This window comes from Asparagus officinalis, chromosome 8 (assembly GCF_001876935.1).
Source record: "Asparagus officinalis chromosome 8, Aspof.V1, whole genome shotgun sequence".
Taxonomy (NCBI): Eukaryota; Viridiplantae; Streptophyta; class Magnoliopsida; order Asparagales; family Asparagaceae; genus Asparagus; species Asparagus officinalis.
In genome coordinates, this window is record NC_033801.1 from 99,216,266 (window position 1) to 99,226,783 (window position 10,518).

The 10,518-nt window shown below is 35.6% G+C and overlaps 1 long non-coding RNA gene across 1 annotated transcript in view; it reads left to right on the top strand.

The window, feature by feature from the left end:
* LOC109822632 overlaps positions 1–5,983 on the top strand; it is a 13,414-nt gene extending 7,431 nt beyond the window's left edge. Inside the window, exons 3-6 of the long non-coding RNA XR_002242196.1 lie at positions 3,801–4,149; positions 4,236–4,787; positions 4,884–4,919; positions 5,715–5,983. This is a non-coding gene — a long non-coding RNA (uncharacterized LOC109822632). The remainder of the gene's footprint in view (positions 1–3,800; positions 4,150–4,235; positions 4,788–4,883; positions 4,920–5,714) is intronic.

Consider the following 10,518-nt stretch of genomic DNA (forward strand, 5'->3'; position numbering starts at 1 on the left):
GAGGCTCCAAAAAGAGTACTCATTCAAGGACGAAGACGTTCCAGCCATCTTCGAGACCCTTCTTGAAAACAACAAGATCAAGTTGCCACCCATTACAAATCAGGAGGAAGCTGATAATACTACGGATCCGAAGTACTGCGTGTACCATAGGAGGATCCTTCATCCCATCAAGACTTGCTTTACTTTAAAGAATAGTATCCAAACCTTGGTTGAAGCTGGCGTCATAACGCTAGGATGAGCCAAATGAGAATGGCAACAATCCGAAGAGTATACGAGTATAAACTGCTTCTCATGACTCCGACAAGTATAAGAGTATAAACTACTTCTCAATCCTCCGATCGGTATAAGAGGTTAAACTGCTTCCTGATACTCCAATAGGTATATGAGTCTAAACTGCTTCCTACCGTTGACGGGAAGTTCCTGGAGAATGTTACGCTAATATTCTTAAGGATAACCCGGTCATGTGTGACGCCCCTGGGTTCACACAAGGCTGCAGTCCAAGGTGAAACCAAGAATGTCAAACCTGCTATGCACCACACCGTGCAATAACATGTTTCACCATCACAATTCTATCACTCTAGTAGAGTCAATAACAGGTGTAGGTACAAAAGCAAGTAAAAGATGATACACGAAGGGCTGATGAAATGATAGTGATCAAATAAATATCTCATCATCCAACAAATGGAAATACATAGTCAATGTCTGAATAAATAAACTGGAATAGTCACAAGTCTCAAATACAAATATCTGACAAGAATAAATAAGGCACTCCGCCTTTACAAATTCTAGAATAATACCCTCAAATGTCTAACCACACTACTGTGGAGCTCAAAGAAAATAATACATAGCTAGAAAGTAAAGCTGAACACTAATGTGGTCCGCTATCAACCTGCGGCTCTCTGTGCTCCTGGCTCGTGACCTGAAAGGGGGAGGGACAACGAGCGTCAAAGCGCTAGCGAGTAACATCACAACCAACCCCAAGGGAAAAGGGCTCGTTGTATAAGAAAATACATATAATATATATAATAGATCTAAAATCATTGATCCTACTAAAGAGGGTTTTAGTATTTAGAAATTTACAACACGAGCATAGGTACGTCGAGCGAAATAATCCAAACAAGGAAACCCTCATGTATATACCTTGTATCTCAAATTGTAAATCTCTAAACGCCAGACCCGAGGTAAATGAATACAGCTAATCTCAGAGCAAAAATACAGTGCCATACCATAGCTAACATGAACATCATGTTATTACTTACATGAATATCATATCGAGATTTACATAAGTGTTATGACATAAACTCACATGAGTGACATGTCAGAAACCGATTAAGTGTCCGAAACATAGACTATATAAATTAAACGTCCAACTCATGGACTGAATATAACCGTTGTCCAACGCATGGACCGGATGTGACCGTTGTCCAACGCATGGACCGGATGGTAATGTATATCCAACACGAGGATTAAATAGCAATGCATGTCCAACACGAGGACTAAGTGGGAAGGGTGTCCAACACGAGGACTAAAAGGTAATGCTTGTCCAACACGAGGACTGTGGATTTTAGTCCAACACGAGGACTGTGAAATGGTGAACATATCACTGGGATACATAGTGAAATCTACCTATATCAATTCACAGTCAAAACAGTGTATGAATCTATAATTGATACCCTCAGGTCTTCTATCATGCCTGGGTACATAGTAAGACCAATTAAAAATGTCAGATAGTCCAGGAAATCACTCGAACCTGAACAAATATTCAAAAATGTACAAAACAGGGAAAATGCAACAGAGAGTGCTGCGGTCGACCGATCCGGTCGACCGAACTCTGGCAAGAGCCTGGCGGTCGACCGCTAGGCATCTCGGTCGACCGACCAGACGTCGCGGTCGACCGGATAAATGTCGCGGTCGACCGAACAAACGGCGGTCGACCGAACAAACTTGGCGGTCGACCGAAGCCCTAAAACGAGCTCAGCGGTCGACCGCTCCGGTCGACCGCCAAGCGGACAGAACCCATATCTGAGTTTCTGTCAGCTTGAAACCTGAAACAAAATTTTTGTCTTGTAGAGGTGTCATGAATCAGTAAAATCACGAAAATAAATCTTTAAAACTTTGCCACCAAGATTCCATAAATGTATAAACATGATTTACTCATCGTTAATAATAAAAACAGGGTTTTTACTCCTTTCCTAGGTATTTTCAGATCTAGATCTGTTAACAGAAAACGTTGGTGAGTTTTTAAAATAGATAAAATCCCAAATCCATATTCTATGCCACAATACTCTATTAGCTATTTTAAAATACGAATTTGGCTCCATAAAAACTAATAAAAACTCAATTCTTGACATGAAAACAAAAAGGGTGGGGGTTGGGCGAGAAATTACTCGCCTTGGGTGTAGATGAACTCCCAAAAACAAGTGAGAATGATCCTCCTTCGCTGAACACCGATGGATCTCGCGTCGACTCCTCCAAAATCCTCCAAGAACGGATCTAGGGTTTGGGAGAGAAGAGGGGGGGCTGCTAGGGTTGTAAAAAAACAAAAGAAAAGAGGTGATTTTCGTGATATAACCTGTATATATATAACAGCAAACCCGAAACCCGAAACCTGAAACCCGAACTGGAAATTCAGTCTGACTAGGAACATTCTCTTCGGTATTTTGGCTATAACTTTCTCATACGACTTCGGAATAAGGTGATCTAAGATTTGTTGGAAAGCTCTTGAAGAGACCTACAACTTTTGTTTTATACACTTTTCCAGATTCTTAATGAATCAATGAGAGAAACATAAAAACGCTCAACTGGTTAAAATTCCCAGATTCTCACTTTTGGCCTTTGTGCATGATTTGTGTATTTGTACTCACATATATACATATATACATTGAATTGATCTCAAATCAGTTCCTAGCGTACTCAAACATCATAATATATTATTTATAAATGTATAATATATTTATTATTATTTATCATAAAGTATTCAAATTTTCGGGGTTTTACAGATGAAAAGTTTGCAAATGAAACCTTATCTGCAACCAAAAATTTTAAGAAGGAAAATTTTACTCATGCATCATACACAATATTAGTTGTAACATGGAAAAAGTTGGAATATACATTATAGCCTACATAAAAGTCAAAGACCACAAGTATTTTTCCATTTGAAAAATGGACAATCAGGTCAATATACTGCCTCACTCTAACAAGATCAGCTCGAAGGTGATAATCTGATCATCCATGTTCTTTTATATATTGAAAGGACAATCAGGTCTAGAGTTTCATAAAAAAAGACAAAGAGTTAGAAATTATCTCTAGCTGGGTGGCTCTTATATATTTGTGAGGTGAAATTAAGTGACACATAAACTTAAGGAGTAGGACAAAAAGTCCCTACATTGTACTGGCTGCCATGGCTTTTCCAAGAAAAAAAGCAACGAGAAACGAATAATTACCCTTGAGCCAGAGGAGGAGAGGTCTCTTGTTGAATGATGTGGATCGAGAATTAGAAGATGCTCCTGTTTTAGAAATTGAGAATGTAGATGATGAGCGTATCACCACTGTGAGAGTTACAAATGAATGGAGTAACTTTAGAGATGATTTAGCTATGCAAATGTGGGATGAATACGACTTTGAGAGGGGGCTAACATCCATAAGATTTGATCCTAAAGTTGGTCAGCAGTTGTGAATAATTTTATGTCTTTGATAAGTTTTATGATCTTTGATTATTGCCATTATTCTTCAGCCTTCATTACTAATCAACCTTTGTGCTTCATTACTAATTCTATGTCATTCACTTTGGTATGTATTAGGATGACAAATAAAGGGAAACAAATTGCATCTCAGTCGAGATCATATGTTGTGTGGAATCGTGATATGGACTTAGCTTTAGCTAATGTGTTGTACGATCAAATGAACCAAGGATTAAAAGTTGATGGTACTTGGAAGCCTCAAGTGTATCAAGTTGCGGTTGATGCACTAAAATCATTTAATAGCAACTTGAACAAAGATAATGTGAAGAATCGACTCAAAATTTGGAAAACACATTATAATGTTATCTATGACATTAAAAATAAAAGTGGTTTGACGTGGTGGGATGATGAGAAGAAAATGGTGATTATACCCGCTAGTGAGCAAAAAGTATGGAGCGACTATGTTACGGTAATATTACACTTTATACTTATTAATTTGAATTATTAGTTTGTTACATATATCTAAAAACATTTGTGAATGTTCTTATATTGCAGGCTAATCCAGATGCAAAAGGCTACTAGAATTGTTTGATTGAAAATTGGGATGACATTATGGTATTATGTGCAAAAGATAGAGCCAATGGTGAAGGTGCAGAAACCTTTGAAGAGGCTGCTAACGCAATGCAACATGAGGAATTTGAAGCACAATCTGAAACAAATGAAGGTGGAAGCTCTTCAAAGAAACATCTTCCTAGAGCATCAACTAGTGGTGAGATAAGTTCAAAGAAACAAAAAAAAGGGATAAAATGGCTGATTCACTTGCAGTGATGGCAGCTTCTATGAGTGAGTATTTTAATGAGAGAAAGAAGGAACTAGTAAGAAAACCACCAATCGGAGAGGAGATTCATCAAGTGGTCTCAAAAATACCCAACTTAAGTCGCATTCAAGTGTTCAATGCATTTGAGAAGATAATGGATAGCAACCCGGAAAAGTTTTATTTGTTGAAGTCACTTCCTGATGATGAAAAAAGAGTTTTTATTCTCTTTATTCTTAAGGAGTAGTTTCTAGTTGGATAACAAGAACCCCCAAATCTTTGAACCCATTTGAGTAAGTTCTCTCTTGGATTTCTTCATCTCGATGTTATTTGAACAATATTTTTGACCGAATATTTCTATTTTTTTGATGATTTTGATGGATTCTTAGGTAATTCAAGCAAGGAGTGATTGTCTCATCTTGAAGGTACAATTTTTTTCATTTTACGGGCCTTATACATTTATACACTAAGATCATCCACTCTTAACGAAGGAAGAAAGAATAAAAAAAGGTTATGATATGTATTGAACTTGTGAAATAACCCCAAGTTTGTCTTGCAATATTTTTACTATTATTTAAGCTTGTTTTATTAGTTTGGTTTTGTTTCGTGGAAAACCATTCCTGACTTAGATCACCCCAATTTACTAGCGGACAATTGTGTGGAGAAATTTGATAGAAAAGTACATAGATGTTTGTATGTTCACAGAATAGTGCCTATGGATTGATTTGTGAAACTTGGACAATTGTGTGGACAAGGTGACACAGGCGCCTTAAGTTTGGAGTGCGTTGCAGTAGCGGGGGGGGGGCGGACGGGGGGTCGCGAGAACTCCTAGTTTTTTCAAACAAAGTTGAACGGTTGAGCAGTGATGTTTCTGATTGCAGGAAAAGAAAAACCGTTACTAGTTTTTCCAAATAAAGCTGGACAGTGATGTTTCTGACTACAGCAGCAAACTATTTCTTTAGCTTATACATTCATACATTCTGGATGATCATAGTATATCTGCAAATCTCTTCCTTGTCACATTGCAAGCATCAAACCTTTTATCGATTCACACATTGAAGCTTGCATGTTGTCACTGAATTTTACTATTATATATAATGAAAAAAGATTGAAGAAGTTTACGTGCTCTAAAAGTTTAATTTCTCATCTACATTTTGGTTTAATTTGTTAACTTGTTAGCTTGATTAAAAAAAATATTGATCTGCTCATTTTCTTTGCAGGTTTTAGGCTTATATAGTGATGTCATATGAATTACTCTTTTGTTGCTGCGGATAGGGTTTATCATATAGTGATGGCACTTCTGAATTCTCAGTTGTAATTTCTTTATATCGAGGATAATTCTCTTCTCACATGCTATTCAGTTTGCAACTCTTTGTATTTTTTTCTTATTAACATTTCTCTTGGTATATCAAAGATCAAATTGACTATGTAATTGTCAGTTGTACCTGCATTTGAGAAGATAATGGAATTGTTACTTATTTGCTCTGAAGTCAAGTTATTCTCACTTTAAATATGTGTGAAATATGAAACAAGCCTCTAAGTGTTTTCCAGCCTGGATATCTGTGAAATATGCAATGGTAATGTATTATTTAGATGTTTTTTGTAAGATACTTGATATGTTTGTAGAGTTTTCTTCATTTTTATTTTGTTGAAACTCTTGCAAGTTATGGTGGACAATGAATTTGAAAACTTAGCAAATGTAGCTACCATTGTCAAAATTACCTAAATTTGTGTTTTTTGGTTACTATTTTACATATCTCCATTGCATTTGATGTAAACAAGATGGGTTAACCTAAATTTGTGTTTTTTGGTTACTATTTTACATATCTCCATTGCATTTGATGTAAACAAGATGGGTTAAGAGAATAAATTTTTATCAATTTTCCATTGCATTTGATGTAAACAAGATGGGTTAAGAGAATAAATTTTTATCAATTTTAAATTCAAATTCATCTATAATAAAGTACTCAAACACTAGATTTTGAAATCAAAGATTTCAAATCCTTTCATTTAATAAAGATATCCAAACAAAAGATTTCTTAAATCATGGATTTCAAATCCTAAATTTAAAATCCCTTGATTTTAAATCAACTTCCCAAATCCAAATCAAAGTTCCCAAACGCAGCCTAATGGAGAATAGAAGAGAAAATGATTGAAGTCGATTCAACATCAACGGTAAAATCTTCAAAGCAACATCAACAATCCTTCCAACGTGGGCTGCAACTACTTCCTTAAAGCTCTCTTAAATGAAAACTTGAACAAAATCTAAATATTTCATCGATTGAAACCCTAGATGCGTGGGATCCTTCTCATTGATTCCAAAATCATTCTCGTTGATGTTGTTGCTGGGCGAATTATTGTATCCTTCTCTGAAATTAGGGTTTTTGGCTACTCCTCAATGATCAAGCCCCTAACCCTAGCACGAAGAGAGGAAGAAGATAGAAGAAGAAATAGATTCTTATTAACATAATAAAAAGGTAGGGGACATAATGAGGGGTATTTTAGGAATTAATGAGGGTATTTTTTCACATTATTGAGCTGGCAATGTATCGGGGGGCTAAAACACATAAAAATTATGCATTTGAGGCTTTTGCACATGGCCCAAAAGTATATGGGCTTAGTCAATTGCCTTTTCATTTTTAGGGCCTAGACACAATATTTATTTTTTCTCTTTTTTCTAATACAAGGAAGCCTTGGCATGGCAGAAGGATCCTTGGGATCAAGCCCAATTTCAATCCCCAACTCCAATTGGGAACACTCTGAGTGAATGGATCCCACCTCTCTTTTCTATACTCCATGTTAGACTGTTGGATTCGAGCCAGGGATTTGAGGGTATATGCACTATTACCATATGTCAAAATTAATTTTTCTTCACATTTTCTTATTTGTCTTTCAACTAATTGTAAGCATCTACTGCAATCTATGTAATAGAGAATCTAACTATAGATGGGAGTATATAATAGTAATTTTGCATAAAATTAATTTTTTACCACGGGGAAGAGGTCATGGACAATAGGGGAATACATGGGAATAGGGAAGGGAGGGGGATCATCTGGTTGACAGAGGAGTGGCGGTGTTAATGCAGTGACATTGCCTAAATGACGATTGGGAAGATTGCTTCTGTTGAAACTGGATAACTACATGCATACAATAAGGTAAATCTATATCTAGGTTATGCACAGCGGAAATAAAGAAACCCTATCATGCTTCTAGGTATCGTAAACAATAAGTTTGGGGTTACCGATTCAGAAATTTTCTATAGAATCACCATACATTTCTTGAGCAACAGCCAGAGGGAAACAATAATCACATTTTTATTACATTTTATACCCTCATTATCTATTTGATTTAAATAAAAAATATCACTAATAAACATGTTTTATCTTAATTGCAGGTTAATGAATAAAAATCCAAAAGAACTCAACATCTTATCTCTTAAAAAGCCCAAGAAGTCCAAGCCCATACACACAAGAGAAGATAGGTCGAAAAACAAGATGACTAAGTATCGATACCATTATCGATAGCGGTATCGATACCCTTATCGATACCCGTATCTGTTGACCCTATAGTTTTGATGATGATTTGGCAAACAATTTATTACTAATATGTTCTCTAGTGTTTTGTGTTTATGTTTCTCTTTTCAGGTATTTCAACACACTTCAGTCAAGAGTTAAAGATTCAAGTTCATATGTGTGGATTTACCTAGGTATATGTTTGGTTTACTTACATATATTGTATGATTATATCTAAGCTCAATATATGTACACTTAACACGATTTTTGATGTTTTCTATCATATAAATGATTTTTCATCAAACGTTGTTACAATAACTTTTATCTCATGATTCATCAAACGTTGTTACAATAACTTTTATCTCATGTTTACAGCTCTTTCGTACTTCATTATATACATACAATACATGCACAATATATATATACACATGTTTACAAGCTCTATGTCAATTTTCATGTTCTTGAAAAACAGGTTTTCTGAACACTTTTCAGAAACAGGGAGTTTTCACAAACAAAAATTGATTTTCCAAAAATTCCTCTTCAAACACATTTATTTCATCATTTAGAAACTTTTCCCAAAGTTTCACTATTTTTGGATTTGATTTGATATTTTTAATGAATTTTCAAAACTACCCTAAAACCTGTCAATATGCAAATATCAGTTTTCGGTCGACCGGTCCGATTGACCGACAGTTGTTTTCTGAGCTCATGCTTGCGGTCGACCGCACCGGTTGACCGAGAGAACCTCCGGTCGACCGAAAATTTCGTCGGTCGACCGCCAGCTTTAAACTCTTATTCTCTGAGTTTTTGAGCTTAGCGGTCGACCGGACCGGTCGACCGATGAGTTATCAGAACCTTTATAACGGCTAGTTTTTCTACCTGTTTTCAAACTGGTTTTTTGGTCTTTTACCTATTTTTTACTGTTGTATTGGGATGCTATATATATCCCATTGCTGTTCTTCCTCTCCACAACTAAGAAATCCAAGTTTGGTGTTTAACAAAATATTGATTGTGTTTAAGAGCTGTTTAATAGTTGATTTCATCAATCAGTTTTTCAAGAGAAGTTTTTCTACAACAAGAAGTGGCATTCAATCCTATTGGAATCATCTCTACTGTTCTTCTTGTTTGAGAAGTCTTCTAAACTCTTACATAGCTTATTATTTCATTTTCATTTCATTTAGCTATATCTATTGAGTTTCATTCACTGTTATCACACACACTTATTGAGCTTAATATTTTCATACCATATAGTGTGGGGTGTGATTTAGTGAGTGTGAGCTTCATTGTGTTCTCACTTGTTATTTGAGAACAAATCATTGTATTTAACTTTTATTTGTGAGAATCACTTGTAATACACTTGTACACCGAGAGAAGTGTGAGGCGAGACACGGGGTCGAATCCAATAGGAGGGGCGGCGATTGACGAACCTAGGGAGAGGTTGTAATCGAGCACTTGAGGAGGAGGACACGGGGTAGGTTCCTACACTTAGTGTGTAAAGTGTGATTGCATAGTATTTGTGTTAGTGTGAGAGTTTTTCGGTGATCTTGTAAACCGTGTGTGTAGAAGTTCCGGCTTCCAAACCGGATTGTGATAGTGGATATCTCCTCGAGGTGAGGAGCGGGGACGTAGGTCGTGGTGACCGAACCTCGTAAACATATCGTGTGTTTGAGTTTTGCTTAGCGTATTTTTATTTATCTTTATTGTTCATATCCATATCATATTTCTTCTTGCAAGATCAAATTGATTTCATATCCATATCATATTTCTTCTTGCAAGATCAAATTGATCAACACAATTTTAATTAGCTTTTAATTAGGATTAGATTAGCATAAGACCCTAATCCAAATTGATCAACACAATTTTAATTAGCTTTTAATTAGGATTAGATTAGCATAAGACCCTAATCACCCCCTCTAGGGTTTAACAGTATCGATACCAAGTTTATTGTTACAGATTAAAGTCTGTAATTGATTAACTTGGGGACCAAGTTTAATCCAAAGATTGATATTAGTTGTAATACTCTATAAATAGGGGTAGAGAGTGCGGGGTTTGGGTGTAAAATATTTTGTAAAAACTCTTTTTGGAGAGGAGGGTTACCCTTAATTGAGAAGACTTTCCAAATTGTAACTTTTTGTTACAATTAATAAAGAAATATTTTCACCTCTTCATTTTTTTCTTTTCTTCTCTTTGTTTGATTATAAAGATGAAAGTGAGATGAAGACGAAGATCAAGATGAAGGCTTATTATAACCTTGAGGCTAGAACCCTCTTGGGATGTAAATTTTTCTTTGTTAGTAAATTTATCTTTTTCTTTTTTCTTGTTTAAATATCCAAGATGCTAGAACCCTCTTGCCTTAGATTTATTTTCATTCTTATAGATTAGATTTACTTTCATGTCTTTACTTCCTTACTTTAAATTCTTGCATTTATTTTGTAGTTTAGATTTTTACAATTTATTTTGTAGTTTAGACTTTATCTTGTTTAAATATCCAAGATGCTAGAACCCTCTTTCC